General features: G+C 44.9%; 2 non-coding genes across 2 annotated transcripts; both read right to left on the reverse strand.

The window, feature by feature from the left end:
- Positions 1-5470: 5470 nt before the first annotated feature.
- Positions 5471-5589, reverse strand: LOC138351221 (5S ribosomal RNA). Its single transcript, XR_011222372.1, has one exon. It is a non-coding gene; the product is annotated as a 5S ribosomal RNA (ribosomal RNA).
- A 10948-nt stretch (positions 5590-16537) lies between these two features.
- On the reverse strand, positions 16538-16656 carry LOC138351222 (5S ribosomal RNA). Its single transcript, XR_011222373.1, has one exon. It is a non-coding gene; the product is annotated as a 5S ribosomal RNA (ribosomal RNA).
- Positions 16657-19045: the final 2389 nt, after the last annotated feature.

The following is a 19045-nucleotide window of genomic DNA, read 5'->3' on the forward strand; positions in this document are numbered from 1 at the left end:
CAAGGAGGATGTCACTACAGCAAAGAGTCAGGCGGTACATCCACAACAGGAATTACCCTCAGCCCAGAATACTTAGTAACCTACCACGTGAGGAGGACGATGACTGGGAACCTCCTGATCCTTTATACACCTAACAAGAACGAACTATGAAATAACAAGTCAACATCAGTCACCAATACCTCTACCAACCAGGACAAATTCACTGTATACACCACCTACAAGATCCTATACCAACAATACATCTGCAAGTCACCACAGCACTGCTCTACGGATGCGGCACCAAGACTCTGTCCTCGCATGGCAACTTCTCTCCTCTTGTTGTGCAACAGCTACAGCTTGCTGCTACTGGCAGCCAGCAATCATTCAATCATCTAAAAAAAAAAAAAAAAAAAAAAAAAAAAAAAAAAAAAAAAAAAAAAAAAAAAAAAAAAAAAAAAAAAAAAAAAAAAAAAAAAAAAAAAAAAAAAAACATCACCATAACATCATCACCATCATTTATGAGCACAGCCTTGCCTCCCTATCAATACACATATCAACTCATATCACCTCATAATCACTTCCCAAGCCAAAGTGGTTAGGCCACTACCCTGTCCATCCCACTCTCCTCCTAACCTCCTAATCCTCCTTCATGTTTTCCTTAATCCTACCCGTGCCTCTTCCATCCCTGCTTGCCAGCTCTATGGACTTTTTAATCCGTTAATCCGGCCATCACAAACCACAGTTGTTCACCATGGCTCGCACCAAGCAGACTGCTCGCAAGTCCACGGGAGGCAAGGCTCCTCGTAAGCAGCTGGCCACCAAGGCAGCACGCAAGTCTGCTCCTGCCACAGGGGGCGTGAAGAAGCCTCACCGTTACAGGCCCGGAACGGTCGCCCTGCGTGAGATCCGTCGTTACCAGAAGAGCACAGAGTTGCTCATCAGGAAACTTCCCTTCCAGCGTCTGGTGCGCGAGATTGCCCAGGACTTCAAGACCGATCTTCGCTTCCAGTCGTCTGCCGTCATGGCTTTACAGGAGGCATCCGAGGCTTACCTGGTCGGTCTCTTCGAGGACACTAACCTCTGTGCCATCCACGCCAAGCGTGTCACCATCATGCCAAAGGACATTCAGCTTGCTCGCCGTATCCGTGGAGAGCGTGCATAAGCTAAAACGACCACCCTAGTATACACCAAACTCGGCCCTTCTCAGGGCCAAAATATCCTTCTAAGGAGATTTCAGACATTCCTAGCATCAGTCATATGAATTAACCTTCATCTATACATATAATAAATAAATAAATACAATAATTTAGGTGTCATACATACACTGTACACGTGATATCAATAAATCAAGTCATTTGTAGTACAACCTGTCCTCTTACAAACAAAATGCCGTCGCTTTTCATTCTTATGCACTGCCAAGGATCCTCCCCCCCCCCCCCCCCCTCCAAAAAAAAAAAAAAAAAATTGTCATACTGTACTAGAAATAAAAGCAGCTTGTATAAGTGACATACTGTCCTGTCCTGTTTTATTCTGTTTTTGGTCCTCTGGCTTAATCTGTTAAGTTAGGAGATGACATTTTAAATTAACCGTTTTCTTGACATTTTCAAACCTTAAGAGGGTGGCCTGCATAGTAATCCTAATGTGGAACATAACAATGAATCTCTAATCTCTAGAAAAAAGATACCGAGTGTTTATATGTGTGTTGAGAGAGAGAGAGAGAGAGAGAGAGAGAGAGAGAGAGAGAGAGAGAGAGAGAGAGAGAGAGAGAGAGAGAGAGAGAGAGAGAGAGAGAGAGAGAGAGAGACATGCAGAGACAGAGACAGAGACAGACAGACAGACAGACAGACAGACAGACAGACAGACAGACAGACAGACAGACAGAGACTGAGAGAGAGAAACACACACAGACAGTTTCATAAATATTCTCATTTTATAGCTATTTGCTTTCAGTGACAGAGGTTTTTGTTATAATAGTGTTGGTGTCTAACACTCACAATCTCTTTAGAAATTAAAGTGTGGCTCCAATGGAGCCGAGTTTGTTGGTTTGAGGCCAAGCCACCACCACAGGGCAGTAAGTAAGCCGTTTACTTGGAGGAGGTGTACTTGGTGACGGCCTTAGTGCCCTCAGAGACGGCGTGCTTGGCCAGTTCTCCGGGCAACAGGAGCCTTACAGCCGTCTGGATCTCCCGACTGGTAATGGTGGAACGCTTGTTGTAGTGGGCCAGGCGAGAAGCCTCGGCGGCGATGCGCTCGAAGATGTCGTTCACGAACGAGTTCATGATCGACATGGCTTTGGAAGAGATACCAGTGTCGGGGTGGACCTGCTTCAGCACTTTGTAGATGTAGATGCTGTAGCTCTCCTTCCTCCTGCGCTTCTTTTTCTTATCGCCCTTGGCAATGGCCTTCTGGGCCTTTCCGGCCTTCTTGGCAGCCTTTCCAGATGCCTTGGGTGGCATGATGATGCTCGTGCTGGCTGGCGTTGCGATACAATAATGAACTTTTGCGCGAGTCGAGCTTTCCTTTTATATCCCGCTCGCGACTCAGCTCAGAGCGGGTCGCGTGGCGGAGCGCGCTGATTGGTCAGTGGCGGACTCCCTTGATCCTGAGCGGGGTATATAACACGAAGCTCGATCTGCGGGCCGGCATAAAACACCACAAACCCACAACAGCAGCAGCAATGTCAGGACGCGGCAAGGGAGGCAAAGTGAAGGGCAAGTCAAAGTCTCGCTCCAGCAGGGCCGGACTTCAGTTCCCCGTGGGCAGAATTCACCGTCTGCTGCGTAAAGGCAACTACGCCGAACGCGTCGGTGCTGGCGCTCCTGTCTACCTGGCAGCCGTCATGGAATACCTCGCTGCCGAAGTTCTGGAGCTCGCCGGTAACGCCGCACGTGACAACAAGAAGACCCGTATCATCCCACGTCACTTGCAGTTGGCCATCCGCAACGACGAAGAACTCAACAAACTTCTGTCTGGCGTAACCATTGCACAGGGAGGTGTTCTTCCAAACATTCAGGCAGTTCTTTTGCCAAAGAAGACAGAGAAGAAGTAAGCACTTCTGCCACCCACCACGACAAATACCATAACCAGGCTCCATCCGGAGCCACACACACTTTAATAGAGAGATTCAAGTAGACAATCAACTTTCAAACATTAATAATAACATTTATATTGATTTCATGTGAAATGTGTACATAACAAACAAACAAAACAAAATTATAGGGGATATTCAGCATCACTTGGAATATTAACCAATCATATAAATCCAATATATATTTTATATTTTACTTTAAGCGAGGAATTCATATTCTATCAATTTTTAATCATACAAATGAACAAAAGCAATTCTTCACTAGACGTAATGAATGAATAAATGATCAAGGTTTTAATGTGTTTCATGAATATATATATATATATATATATATATATATATATATATATATATATATATATATATATATATATATATATATATATATATATATATATATATATATAATATAATATAATATAATATATTATAATACTTGTGAACCAGAATATGTTTGAGCAGCAGCGATCGTGCCATTGGCCGAAGTGCAACAATTCAAATAATTTAAAGGGCCTGCTCGGGTATATAAGAGAGGCTGGGAGACTGGGGCCGGTGGTGGGTGATGGGTGATGAGTGATGGTGTGGTGTGGTGTGGTGTTGTTAAGAGTTGATTTACGGCCAGCCAGCCAGCTGCAGCCAAGGCAGGGCAGGGCAAGGCAAGGCAAGGCAAGGCAAGGCAATAACAGGACAGGACAGGCAAGGCAAGGCAAGGCAAGGCAAGGCAAGCAGGCGGGCGGGCGGGCGGGCGGGCGGGCGGGCGGGCAGCCAGCCAGCCAGCCAGCCAGCCAGCCACTCCCACTTTGTATTTATATGCATTCAATTTATATTCAAACATTATATATGTTAAGGGCCTAGTTTTAGTGTTTATTTTAAAAATGACAAACATCGAGTCGTTTTACCAGTCCTTTAGCGTTAACGGTGATGCATTTTAAAACTGAACAGAAATCACCTTTTCTGGATATATCAAATATCGAATCCGCTTAATGTGCCTACAATTCAATCATTCAAAAAATACATAATTTACATCATGCCTTTTCATAGAACAGACAATAAGATTTGAGACAATAAGAACTTTAGTTTTATAACTAAAGTTGCACAATTATACCAACTCTATGGTGGCTGGGTGGTAAGGTGTGTGGCTGGTGTTTTGGAAGTCGCGAGTTCAAACGACCCAATGGGAGTACTTTTTTTTTTTTTTATGCCATACAATCTTCCTAGTACTATTATGTAGGTGTGTGTGTGTGTGTTTTTATTCATTCTTTGGTTTTATAGATGACATACATATTGACTCCTTTTACCGGTCCTTAATTAGGCTCTGGGGAAGCAATGGTGGTGGTGGTGGTGCATTTAAAACTAAACCAAAAATCACCAGTTCTGGACGCGTCAAATATCATATCCGCTTAATGTGTCTACAACCTAATTACTTAAAACTACACTATTTAATTCATTCATATCATGTGCATATTGGTCATTATGCTCATACAACCGACATAACAATTTATTTTCATTATTAGAATCATACATTTCATCAAGTAATACAGATACAAAGAGATTTTCTTTCTGAGAAGACCGTTAGTATTGGCTGGCTGGCAGGCAGGCAGGCATTTGAGGGTTATTATTTCGCCTGTTGATTGGGGGGAGGGTTGATGTGTTAGGGGGTTTTCGGTTAGGTGTGGTGGTGGTGATTGGTGGTGATTGGTGGTGGTGGTGATTGGTGGTGAGTAGTGGTGGTGGTGGTGGTGGTGGTGGTGGTAGTGGTGGTAGTAGGTGGGAGGGGGGGGGGGGGGGGGGGGAAGGGGAATGATGGTCTGTGGATTCCTTCTCCGTACCCCCTTACATATAAGCAAAAACATGCCTTCCTGTGGGTATAGAAACATTAACACAAATTATATCAGTAACTGATATTGTAGCCTTTTAAACAGAAAAGATTTGTACATACAAATACTTTTAAATTATCATTTATTTGTGGAAATGGCATTTACGTCATTAAATTGATACCTCAGCATCAAGTGTCCTGCAGTGGTCCAGTGGTAAAGTGTATATAAGTGATGCGTATTCTTGGAGTTGCGAGTTCAAACCCGGATTAAGCTATATATATATATATATATATATATATATATATAATATATATATATATATATATATATATATATATATATATATATATATATATATATATATATATATATATATATTTTGTTTTGTTTTGGTTGTTTGTTTTTGTATAAAGCCTCACACACTATATTAAGCGAGTTTGTTTTAAACATGACATACATATTAATTCATTTTACCAGGCCTTATTCCACACAACTCCGTGAATTTCCCGTGGAGCCAGCCAGCCAGCCAGCCAGCCATTCAAACAAAAACAAACGAAACAAAACAAAACAAAACAAAAAACATTATTGCCAACAGCATTTGGTGTTCCCAGGCGGTCACCCATCCAAGTACTAACCAAACCCAACGTTGCTTAACTTCGCTGATCGGACGAGAAGCGGTGTTCTCAACGTGGTATGGCCGTTGGCATGAGACTGCCTACACATTGTGGCTAATAACCAACTCTTTTTAGTCATCACGGCAGGATACGGACCTTCTTGTGGTGTCTTAATGGTAATTGTATCCTAACATATTTTTGTCTCCTTGGCATGGATATTTAACATCGTTTATTCAGTCTTGGGTTTATGTTCTTTCGCCATTTACAGACATTTTACATCTACCTACTTCCTCAGCCTACCCTGCCAATTTCTAATGAATTTGTGGATTTTCTTTTGTAATACATACATGTGTGTGCTCATCTGCTCTTCAGTTTTTATGATATTTGTCTCATCTGTCCTGCTTTATGATACTTTTACAAAGAACATGAACAAATGCTTCTATTTTAGAGAAGATATGGGATCCAGGTTTCGGAGCCGTAAAACCAACCGTCGTGATTGGTGGACGAGTTGCCAGGTTGCAGCTTCTGTACCGTGCCGGCACATAAATAGGTTCGGCTCAAGCGGCGGCAGCATCATTCCCCCGTGACTGTCTGAGCGTCTCTCATCACCTTGGTTATCTCATCATCATCATGGTAGAAGCAAAGCCTACCAAGAAGGCTGCGGCTGCTGCTGCTGTGGTGGCCACCACCAGGAAACCTCGCGTCCAGGTTGCTCACCCGAAAACTAGTCAAATGGTTCTAGCCGCGGTCGCAGCACTCAAAGACCGTAAGGGCTCGTCTCTACAAGCAATCAAGAAGTACGTTGTTGCCAACAACAAAGTCGAGGCTGCCAAGATCGCCATTTACATCCGAAGATTTCTCAAGAAAGCAGTGGCTGACGGCATTCTTGTTCAGACCAAGGGAAGTGGAGCTAGTGGATCATTCAAGCTGGCCGTAGCAGAGAAGAGGGCCGTTCTAACTCCCAAGAAAGCCACCACAACCAAGAAACCATCTACAGCAGCAAAGAAGGCCGTGGTAACTCCCAAGAAAGCCGCCACAAGCAACAAACCACTGTCCTCTTACAAACAAAATGCCGTCGCTTTTCATTCTTATGCACTGCCAAGGATCCTCCCCCCCCCCCCCCCCCTCCAAAAAAAAAAAAAAAAAAATTGTCATACTGTACTAGAAATAAAAGCAGCTTGTATAAGTGACATACTGTCCTGTCCTGTTTTATTCTGTTTTTGGTCCTCTGGCTTAATCTGTTAAGTTAGGAGATGACATTTTAAATTAACCGTTTTCTTGACATTTTCAAACCTTAAGAGGGTGGCCTGCATAGTAATCCTAATGTGGAACATAACAATGAATCTCTAATCTCTAGAAAAAAGATACCGAGTGTTTATATGTGTGTTGAGAGAGAGAGAGAGAGAGAGAGAGAGAGAGAGAGAGAGAGAGAGAGAGAGAGAGAGAGAGAGAGAGAGAGAGAGAGAGAGAGAGAGAGAGAGAGAGAGAGACATGCAGAGACAGAGACAGAGACAGACAGACAGACAGACAGACAGACAGACAGACAGACAGACAGACAGAGACTGAGAGAGAGAAACACACACAGACAGTTTCATAAATATTCTCATTTTATAGCTATTTGCTTTCAGTGACAGAGGTTTTTGTTATAATAGTGTTGGTGTCTAACACTCACAATCTCTTTAGAAATTAAAGTGTGGCTCCAATGGAGCCGAGTTTGTTGGTTTGAGGCCAAGCCACCACCACAGGGCAGTAAGTAAGCCGTTTACTTGGAGGAGGTGTACTTGGTGACGGCCTTAGTGCCCTCAGAGACGGCGTGCTTGGCCAGTTCTCCGGGCAACAGGAGCCTTACAGCCGTCTGGATCTCCCGACTGGTAATGGTGGAACGCTTGTTGTAGTGGGCCAGGCGAGAAGCCTCGGCGGCGATGCGCTCGAAGATGTCGTTCACGAACGAGTTCATGATCGACATGGCTTTGGAAGAGATACCAGTGTCGGGGTGGACCTGCTTCAGCACTTTGTAGATGTAGATGCTGTAGCTCTCCTTCCTCCTGCGCTTCTTTTTCTTATCGCCCTTGGCAATGGCCTTCTGGGCCTTTCCGGCCTTCTTGGCAGCCTTTCCAGATGCCTTGGGTGGCATGATGATGCTCGTGCTGGCTGGCGTTGCGATACAATAATGAACTTTTGCGCGAGTCGAGCTTTCCTTTTATATCCCGCTCGCGACTCAGCTCAGAGCGGGTCGCGTGGCGGAGCGCGCTGATTGGTCAGTGGCGGACTCCCTTGATCCTGAGCGGGGTATATAACACGAAGCTCGATCTGCGGGCCGGCATAAAAGATAAAAGATAAAAGATAAAAAGACTCGCCAGCCAGCAGCCGCCGTGAGCAGACGTGCTCCCAGGAGCTCCCGCCACCTACAGGAGAATCTGAGCGTTGGCTCCGCCCACCTCACTCAGGATTGGTGCGCCAGCGAGCCAATCACAGCCGGCCGGCCGCGTAGCAGCCAGCCTCACCCACTGCCAGTCGACTACAAGCTCTCTCGGCGTCAAGACACGCCGGGGCACCTGTACTGTGTCTCAACCTAGCTCTACTGACGCTTACAGCAGTATGATGTCCTAATAAAATAACTACCCATCCTCATCCTTCATCCCACACCCCCTCCCCCCCCCATTCCCCACCCTCTCCTCCCCATTCTCTCCCTGCCTGTACCAAGACACACCACACACACACTCACACAATACACAATGCATAAACTACTAATCATAGAATTAAGGAGTGAATAAGGCTGTCTTTCTAAACTGTTTCTACCTCTTGTATTTCGCCATTCCAAACGATCATTCCCGAGCGGTAGCCAAAACCGGGTTCTTGAAATTCTTGCGGAGGTTTGATCGGGCATCTAACAGCCTTGTAGCAGGCTTAGGCTATCGATAGGTTCAATTACCACCTTGTCTAGTAGCTCTAGTTGCCTAGCAACTAGAAGTTAGAGGCCTCGGCCTAACTAACACCCACCATCCACTTAGTCTACCTGGACACTTCACAGCACCCACCATAGTATAGATTAGATTAGGCTGCCTGGCCCACCAAGCTATGGCGACCAAAGTCAGATTCACAGACGAATCTGGCCGGGGTCGTACCCCAGCCCAACTACTTGAGGTGGTCTACGAGGTCACCCAGATTACCTACAAAAATGTGTACAAAATAACGAATGGAGCCATCTTGTTGGTGCCCAATGCAAACCTCCCAGACCTCCTTTCGTCAGACACCATGAACAAACTAAGGGAGAAGAATATCACTGTCTACCCCCCTGCCGAATTCCAAGCCCAACGCACCATCTTTGTACATAGGATCCATGACATCATCATGGATCACTCAAATGATGAAATAATTGCAGAAATAGAGAGGAAAAACAGGGATGTCAAAATACTTCAGGCCCACAGATTCACAACCCAACGCAACAACCAAGTACTGAAACTTACTCTGGCTTCACCGGAGCAAGCAACGCAAGTCTGCACACAAGGCCTTTCTGCATTTGGCATCATGGCTGAACCTGACAAAATCAACCCACAGAGGTTTTACAAGCTCAAGCAATGCTTCAAATGCTTTCAGTATGACCACTATTCCAATGCATGTAACAATGGAACCCCCAAGTGCAGCAGGTGCACAGGGGAACACAGCTACAGGGAATGCACAAACCCAACACCCAAATGTGCTCTATGCAATGGTCCACACATTGCAATCTCGCATCTTTGTCCTCGCAGGCAAGAGGCAATCAAGCAATTGCATGAAACGGAAACAGCAGCCCGCCAACAGGCAGCTATTACCATCCCTGCCCCTCCTCCACCAGTAAATGCCTGGGGCATCCCTAACCAACAACAGGCCCAGTCGGGGGCCCAAGGGGGACACCAAAGCACCCAACACCCCCATAACCCCACGGTTATACCAGAGCAAACCCAGAATCAAACACAACAGGCCCCAACACCTAACTCTCTTGCACCAAACCCCGATCCCAAGCCCAGCTTAGGGGCCGAACTTCTAACATTTGCTCAAATACAGTTTCCAGACAACCCAGTGAAGCTCCTAGGTTTCTGGAACTCACTTAGGAAAGACAATGGCCTACCCCCTGTCCATATGTCCGAGGACTCGCTTGCCTACTTGACTCCTAACATCACAACAACCGCCGGCCAGGCCCAAGCACAACCCAACAACCCCAACCCTAGTACTTCTCGCCCCCAGGCCTCTACCAACGCCCAGGAGACTCCAAACTCCCTGAACAACCCCGGCCCCTCCACCCCGACATTCTGGGAAACACCTATGTCCACCCTTCCTGAACCACTCCCACATCAGATCGTCCTCAAAGCTATCACAAACTCCCTTGCCATACGGAACCCCATCCGCCCTAGGAAATTTCGCTTCAAACATCGCAGCCCCACAACAATATATTCCACACAACGCTGTACCAAGAGGCCTAGGACCAACTCTTACAGCCGAACCCCATCCCCTGTGGACGGAGCAAGGGCAAGCAACCCCCACAACTCTTCACCAGAGAGCGACTCTAGCACCACGGATGTCGACATCATGAACAGCAGTGACACCGAAGACCCCCCAATGGCACAGCAACGTATGGTAAACCCCAACCCCAACCAATCCCCGACCGGAACCAGGAACAAGACACCTGGCTCAACAGCTTTACCCCCCTCCTCCACAAACAGAAGCGACCAAACCGAATGTAACAACATTGGCACTACAGCCAAACAAACACTTCCGTCTCATAGTCAATAATGGGGATCACAATCCTTCAGGTGAACATCAGACATTACTTCAACAACAGATACCTACTCACTCTGGAGGTAGCCAGACTTAACCCAGATGTTGTCCTACTCAATGAAACAGCGGCCAGACAAGACCAGCACATCTCCATCTGGGGATATTCCACCAGGGAAGTCAACAGGGGTAGGTACAGCGGGGTGGCAATACTAATAAGAAGAGGGCTCTCCTACCGCCCCATCCTCATAGAAGACGACAACTTTCTTGCAATAGAACTCACCACTTCACACGGCCCCCTCATCGTCTGCACCGCATATCTACCACCTAGACTGGCCTACCTCCCCTCCATCCCTCTGAACAAGCTGCTCGACAGGAATCTCCCCACAATCATCGCAGGAGACCTGAATGCCCACCATCAGGCCTTATTCAACGCACCTGCCAGGCCAGACCTCAAGGGCAGGCAGCTCTTCAATCTAATGCAAAACCGGGACCTCTCCTTCCAAGGCCCCCACTTTAAGACGTTCTTTGCGGGCAACCAGAGGGGCACCCCTGACATAGTGCTGACCAACAGAGATTGTGACCTGTTCCACTGCAGAGTAACCCCAGGGAAGAACGTGGGGTCGGACCACATCCCTGTGGTCACATCCCTCCAAGCAGCCCCCTTCAGATATGTGGCACCACCCAGGCCCAGACTGGGAACCATACGTGCCCGTGAATATGACACCTTCCTTGCTGACGACCCCATCATTGAGTTCGAGAACCTCCCAACCCAAACAATCGACCAAGCAGTAAACACCATCCACAACCGGATCCAGCTTGCAACCGAGGCCACTTGTGAAATATCCACCACAAGGACTTACCACCAATATAAGCCGACCCGAGAAATCAGAGGCAAAATGAATGAGTACCAGCGAGCCTGCCAAAGCCACTACCAAACTGGCCAGCCACCAGCGTTGACCCTACAAACACTCAGAAGGGAAACCATAGACCTTACGCTGACCCACAAGAGCCACATTTGGGGAACCCTGGTGAGACAGGCCAACCAGTACAAAAGGGAGCCGGCTACTTTCTGGCGCAAGATCAGACAGCTCCTGGGATCAGTTAACCCCAGCCTCACCCACCTTGTACACACATTCCTTGACGAAGATGAAGAGGAGCAGCAAGAAAAATTAGAAGACCCACAGGATCAGGCTGACCTCATGGGCGCAGTCTGGAAAAAGACACTCACAGCTTCAAACAGCAGAGCCTTCAACAACACTCACTTTGAACGTGTCAACCAATGGACAACAGAAAATGCCGCCTCCCTTAACAGCACCCCTCTGATTGACCTGACAACCCTAGAAGACGACCACCCTCTAACAAGACCCATAACTATGCTAGAGATGAGAGGAGTCATCAAAAGCACCAGAGATAAGGCCCCTGGACCATCAGGGATCAAAGCGCTGCAGATCAAACTTCTACCAGGCAATCTTATGCAATCCATACTCAACCTATTCAACGCTATGCTGGCATCGGGTCACATTCCTGTAGCATTCAAGTCAGCCAAGATGATATTCATTCCCAAACCCAAGAAAGACCCCCACCAACCTGGCAACTACCGACCAATCTCCCTCTTAGACACGATAGGCAAGTGCTTTGAAAAAATCATGTCAAACCGTCTTAACTACTACATGGAGTACAACAACCTCTTCACAGAAAAGCAGTTTGGCTTTCGAGCACATAGATCAACCCAGCACGCAATTAACATCATCTACGACGCCGTAAGCTCAATTCGAAAGCAAAAACAGGTAGCTTTGATTGCAACGAGGGACGTACACAAGGCCTTCGACAGCTTGTGGCACGATGGTCTTGTGTACAAATTAGCAGACTTACCAGCGCAAAACTGGACCCTCCTCAGGCTGATCAGAAATTTCCTTAAGAATAGGCAAGTTACCCCCAGCTTCAAGGCAAAAGAGGCCGCAGCCTTCACCCCAACAGCTGGAGTCCCCCAAGGATCATGCTTGAGCCCGGTTCTCTTCAACATCTTTGTAAATGACCTACCCCAACCAGAGTATAGGGACACCATTATCGTACAATTTGCGGACGACGTAACACACGTAATAACATCTAACCCTAGCATCCAAGCGGCCAAGCATGCAACTGTAACCCGTAAGGCAAACGTAGAACTAGCAAGGACTGCTAACTGGGAAAGGAAATGGAGGATCACCACTAACCCAGAAAAGATCCAATTAAGCACTGTCGGCTGTATGGCCTTCTCTATTGAAAATGAGGGGGGAATAAGAATCAGGGGTGAACCCATAGCCATCTCAAACTCCAACACAGTGCTCGGTTACAACTTCAACAGGCTACTCAACTCCTCCCAGTACGTATCCCAGAAGACAGCGATGGCCCGGGGCTCACTGGAGAGGCTCTTCCGTTTCAACCAAGCCCCATCCCACATCAAGCTCCACCTGTACAGAATGATCATAAGGCCTAGCTTGGAATACCCCTACGTTCCCCTGAACCTCACCAACAAATCCAACATGTTGAAGATTCAACGAGTACAAAACAAAGCACTTCGCTTTGCAGAGGGCCTGACTCTGAGGGACAGGGTAAGAACTGACCTGATCCATGAGACGCTCAACATGAAGCCAATGAACATTAGGCTCAGCTACCTGGCCAGAAGACAGCTGTACCGTATGAAGAACATGTATGTCCCAGACCCAGAAGATCCCTTCGTAGCAGAAAACACCACCAGCGACTACGAGATCCATGACCCACCACACAGAACCAGAAGAATCACTCTCCAACAAAAAGTGATCAGACATATCCATGATGAGGCCTTCCCAAGCCCTCAGATACTAAGCGGTCTGCCAGACGATCCAGATGAGTGGCCCATCCCGGACCCAATCTACACCAAATGAAGAATAAAGAAAGAAAGAAAAAAATAATAAAATAAAAAAAATAAAAATAAAAAAAAAAAAAAATAAATAAATAAATAAAAAAAAAAAAAATAATAATAATAAAAAAAAAAAAAAAAAAAAAAAAAAAAAAAAAAAAAATATATAAATAAATAAAACACCTACAAAAAAATATAAAACCAAAAAACCATTTGTCGTGGCGGCAGAAGTGTAACTACCCTGATGTTTCTAAGATTAGCCTCCTTCAGCCAACTCCATCGGCTCTAGTGCTTTAGGACACCAACAAGGTCACAAACACTAGCCCCCCCAGCCAATGTACTGACAACCCAACATAACACATACGCAAACAAACAACACATACAAAAATGTCAACCCATGGTGGACAGGCCACCGAACTTTCAAACCTCCTCTCTCTCTACACCCGCATCCTCTTCCTGAATTTCATCTCCCCATCCCTCTACCTCCCCCATCCTTTCCATTCCCTATGGACATCAATCCGAATCCGAATCCGGCATAAAACACCACAAACCCACAACAGCAGCAGCAATGTCAGGACGCGGCAAGGGAGGCAAAGTGAAGGGCAAGTCAAAGTCTCGCTCCAGCAGGGCCGGACTTCAGTTCCCCGTGGGCAGAATTCACCGTCTGCTGCGTAAAGGCAACTACGCCGAACGCGTCGGTGCTGGCGCTCCTGTCTACCTGGCAGCCGTCATGGAATACCTCGCTGCCGAAGTTCTGGAGCTCGCCGGTAACGCCGCACGTGACAACAAGAAGACCCGTATCATCCCACGTCACTTGCAGTTGGCCATCCGCAACGACGAAGAACTCAACAAACTTCTGTCTGGCGTAACCATTGCACAGGGAGGTGTTCTTCCAAACATTCAGGCAGTTCTTTTGCCAAAGAAGACAGAGAAGAAGTAAGCACTTCTGCCACCCACCACGACAAATACCATAACCAGGCTCCATCCGGAGCCACACACACTTTAATAGAGAGATTCAAGTAGACAATCAACTTTCAAACATTAATAATAACATTTATATTGATTTCATGTGAAATGTGTACATAACAAACAAACAAAACAAAATTATAGGGGATATTCAGCATCACTTGGAATATTAACCAATCATATAAATCCAATATATATTTTATATTTTACTTTAAGCGAGGAATTCATATTCTATCAATTTTTAATCATACAAATGAACAAAAGCAATTCTTCACTAGACGTAATGAATGAATAAATGATCAAGGTTTTAATGTGTTTCATGAATATATATATATATATATATATATATATATATATATATATATATATATATATATATATATATATATATATATATATATATATATATATATATATATATATATATATATATATATATAATATAATATAATATAATATATTATAATACTTGTGAACCAGAATATGTTTGAGCAGCAGCGATCGTGCCATTGGCCGAAGTGCAACAATTCAAATAATTTAAAGGGCCTGCTCGGGTATATAAGAGAGGCTGGGAGACTGGGGCCGGTGGTGGGTGATGGGTGATGAGTGATGGTGTGGTGTGGTGTGGTGTTGTTAAGAGTTGATTTACGGCCAGCCAGCCAGCTGCAGCCAAGGCAGGGCAGGGCAAGGCAAGGCAAGGCAAGGCAAGGCAATAACAGGACAGGACAGGCAAGGCAAGGCAAGGCAAGGCAAGGCAAGCAGGCGGGCGGGCGGGCGGGCGGGCGGGCGGGCGGGCGGGCAGCCAGCCAGCCAGCCAGCCAGCCAGCCACTCCCACTTTGTATTTATATGCATTCAATTTATATTCAAACATTATATATGTTAAGGGCCTAGTTTTAGTGTTTATTTTAAAAATGACAAACATCGAGTCGTTTTACCAGTCCTTTAGCGTTAACGGTGATGCATTTTAAAACTGAACAGAAATCACCTTTTCTGGATATATCAAATATCGAATCCGCTTAATGTGCCTACAATTCAATCATTCAAAAAATACATAATTTACATCATGCCTTTTCATAGAACAGACAATAAGATTTGAGACAATAAGAACTTTAGTTTTATAACTAAAGTTGCACAATTATACCAACTCTATGGTGGCTGGGTGGTAAGGTGTGTGGCTGGTGTTTTGGAAGTCGCGAGTTCAAACGACCCAATGGGAGTACTTTTTTTTTTTTTTATGCCATACAATCTTCCTAGTACTATTATGTAGGTGTGTGTGTGTGTGTTTTTATTCATTCTTTGGTTTTATAGATGACATACATATTGACTCCTTTTACCGGTCCTTAATTAGGCTCTGGGGAAGCAATGGTGGTGGTGGTGGTGCATTTAAAACTAAACCAAAAATCACCAGTTCTGGACGCGTCAAATATCATATCCGCTTAATGTGTCTACAACCTAATTACTTAAAACTACACTATTTAATTCATTCATATCATGTGCATATTGGTCATTATGCTCATACAACCGACATAACAATTTATTTTCATTATTAGAATCATACATTTCATCAAGTAATACAGATACAAAGAGATTTTCTTTCTGAGAAGACCGTTAGTATTGGCTGGCTGGCAGGCAGGCAGGCATTTGAGGGTTATTATTTCGCCTGTTGATTGGGGGGAGGGTTGATGTGTTAGGGGGTTTTCGGTTAGGTGTGGTGGTGGTGATTGGTGGTGATTGGTGGTGGTGGTGATTGGTGGTGAGTAGTGGTGGTGGTGGTGGTGGTGGTGGTGGTAGTGGTGGTAGTAGGTGGGAGGGGGGGGGGGGGGGGGGGGGGGGGAAGGGGAATGATGGTCTGTGGATTCCTTCTCCGTACCCCCTTACATATAAGCAAAAACATGCCTTCCTGTGGGTATAGAAACATTAACACAAATTATATCAGTAACTGATATTGTAGCCTTTTAAACAGAAAAGATTTGTACATACAAATACTTTTAAATTATCATTTATTTGTGGAAATGGCATTTACGTCATTAAATTGATACCTCAGCATCAAGTGTCCTGCAGTGGTCCAGTGGTAAAGTGTATATAAGTGATGCGTATTCTTGGAGTTGCGAGTTCAAACCCGGATTAAGCTATATATATATATATATATATATATATATATAATATATATATATATATATATATATATATATATATATATATATATATATATATATATATATATATATATTTTGTTTTGTTTTGGTTGTTTGTTTTTGTATAAAGCCTCACACACTATATTAAGCGAGTTTGTTTTAAACATGACATACATATTAATTCATTTTACCAGGCCTTATTCCACACAACTCCGTGAATTTCCCGTGGAGCCAGCCAGCCAGCCAGCCAGCCATTCAAACAAAAACAAACGAAACAAAACAAAACAAAACAAAAAAACATTATTGCCAACAGCATTTGGTGTTCCCAGGCGGTCACCCATCCAAGTACTAACCAAACCCAACGTTGCTTAACTTCGCTGATCGGACGAGAAGCGGTGTTCTCAACGTGGTATGGCCGTTGGCATGAGACTGCCTACACATTGTGGCTAATAACCAACTCTTTTTAGTCATCACGGCAGGATACGGACCTTCTTGTGGTGTCTTAATGGTAATTGTATCCTAACATATTTTTGTCTCCTTGGCATGGATATTTAACATCGTTTATTCAGTCTTGGGTTTATGTTCTTTCGCCATTTACAGACATTTTACATCTACCTACTTCCTCAGCCTACCCTGCCAATTTCTAATGAATTTGTGGATTTTCTTTTGTAATACATACATGTGTGTGCTCATCTGCTCTTCAGTTTTTATGATATTTGTCTCATCTGTCCTGCTTTATGATACTTTTACAAAGAACATGAACAAATGCTTCTATTTTAGAGAAGATATGGGATCCAGGTTTCGGAGCCGTAAAACCAACCGTCGTGATTGGTGGACGAGTTGCCAGGTTGCAGCTTCTGTACCGTGCCGGCACATAAATAGGTTCGGCTCAAGCGGCGGCAGCATCATTCCCCCGTGACTGTCTGAGCGTCTCTCATCACCTTGGTTATCTCATCATCATCATGGTAGAAGCAAAGCCTACCAAGAAGGCTGCGGCTGCTGCTGCTGTGGTGGCCACCACCAGGAAACCTCGCGTCCAGGTTGCTCACCCGAAAACTAGTCAAATGGTTCTAGCCGCGGTCGCAGCACTCAAAGACCGTAAGGGCTCGTCTCTACAAGCAATCAAGAAGTACGTTGTTGCCAACAACAAAGTCGAGGCTGCCAAGATCGCCATTTACATCCGAAGATTTCTCAAGAAAGCAGTGGCTGACGGCATTCTTGTTCAGACCAAGGGAAGTGGAGCTAGTGGATCATTCAAGCTGGCCGTAGCAGAGAAGAGGGCCGTTCTAACTCCCAAGAAAGCCACCACAACCAAGAAACCATCTACAGCAGCAAAGAAGGCCGTGGTAACTCCCAAGAAAGCCGCCACAAGCAACAAACCACCTACAGCCTTGAAAAAGAAGCAGCAGCAGCAGCAGCTTGTTGTTGGGAACAAAAGCCCAAAATAAAGAGAGCTTCAAAATCTCCCAAACCACCCAAGGCAAAGAAAGCTGTCAAGAAAACAACAAAGGCAAAATAAACGACGACATGCAAGCAGCATGAATACACATGACAATAAACATCCAGGCCTCCCCCCTCAGTGGAGGGGCCTCATATGATTCCAAAAAGAGTTTAGTTTTGTAGACAAATAAATCATTACTTTTGGGGTAGATTTACTCTGTATATTATATATATATATATATATATATATATATATATATATATATATATATATATATATATATATATATATATATATATATATATATATATATATATATATGCACACAAAACTAAATAGTCTTGTTAGACAAATTGCCCCTATTAGAGGCAAGTTGACTAACAAGCCGAATGACTGCAATTGTTTTGAATTTGAGTTAAATCTAACATAGAAATGTAATCAAACCTAACCTAACCTATGCTAACCCAAGCTAAGCTAACCTAACCTAACCTAAGCTAACCCAAGCTAAGCTAAGCTAACCTAACCTAACCTAAGCTAAGCTAACCTAACCTAACCTAACCCAGCAATTCATGATCTTAATATATACTGTTAATTGGATAAACCAATTTGGAAAGAAATGTTCGAAAATAACAAAATTAACTGTGCTTGTTAGGAAAATTGGGCCTTGCATACTTGTCCCAATAGTGTGGTTCTCGCTTTTAGGTACGACATAAACGTATACCTAAGTTGAGAGAGAAAAAGATTCGCACTCAAACATGCATATCGATTGCCAGTCCTGAATTCTGGGTAGATATTCGTGTCCTCCCTTTTCATTTACCATCATTTGGATACTATCAAAACAGCTCTGAGAAGGATAAAAGAATAAAACGGGTAGCTCACTCATGTAAAAAGGAAGAGTTGGGAAAGATCTCTCTCTCTCTCTCTCTCCCTCACCCCCCCCCCCCACCACCACCAATGATCCTGCTCTGCTAGTATATAACGGAACAAACCTTCCCCCCCCCCCCACCCCTCCCTCCCCAATCAGAGTCCCTTTAAGCATGCGAGGATAAAAAATAGATTTCATAAGACCCAATGTGCTAGCTGATATCAAAACAATTTATGTTATCGTCTATTAAGCCCTTCAGTAAAAAAGTATAGGGACCTAATTAGGTCCCGTTTGAGGTGGTGGTGGGTGGAATCGATGGATTAGCCAAGCTCTTATCCGCCGAATCCGTAGAGGGTACGACCCTGGCGCTTCAGAGCGTACACCACGTCCATGGCAGTGACGGTCTTCCTCTTGGCGTGTTCCGTGTAGGTTACAGCATCACGGATGACGTTCTCGAGGAACACCTTCAGGACGCCACGGGTCTCTTCGTAGATGAGACCCGAAAT

Source organism: Procambarus clarkii, chromosome 48 (assembly GCF_040958095.1).
Source record: "Procambarus clarkii isolate CNS0578487 chromosome 48, FALCON_Pclarkii_2.0, whole genome shotgun sequence".
In the NCBI taxonomy this organism is placed as follows: domain Eukaryota; kingdom Metazoa; phylum Arthropoda; class Malacostraca; order Decapoda; family Cambaridae; genus Procambarus; species Procambarus clarkii.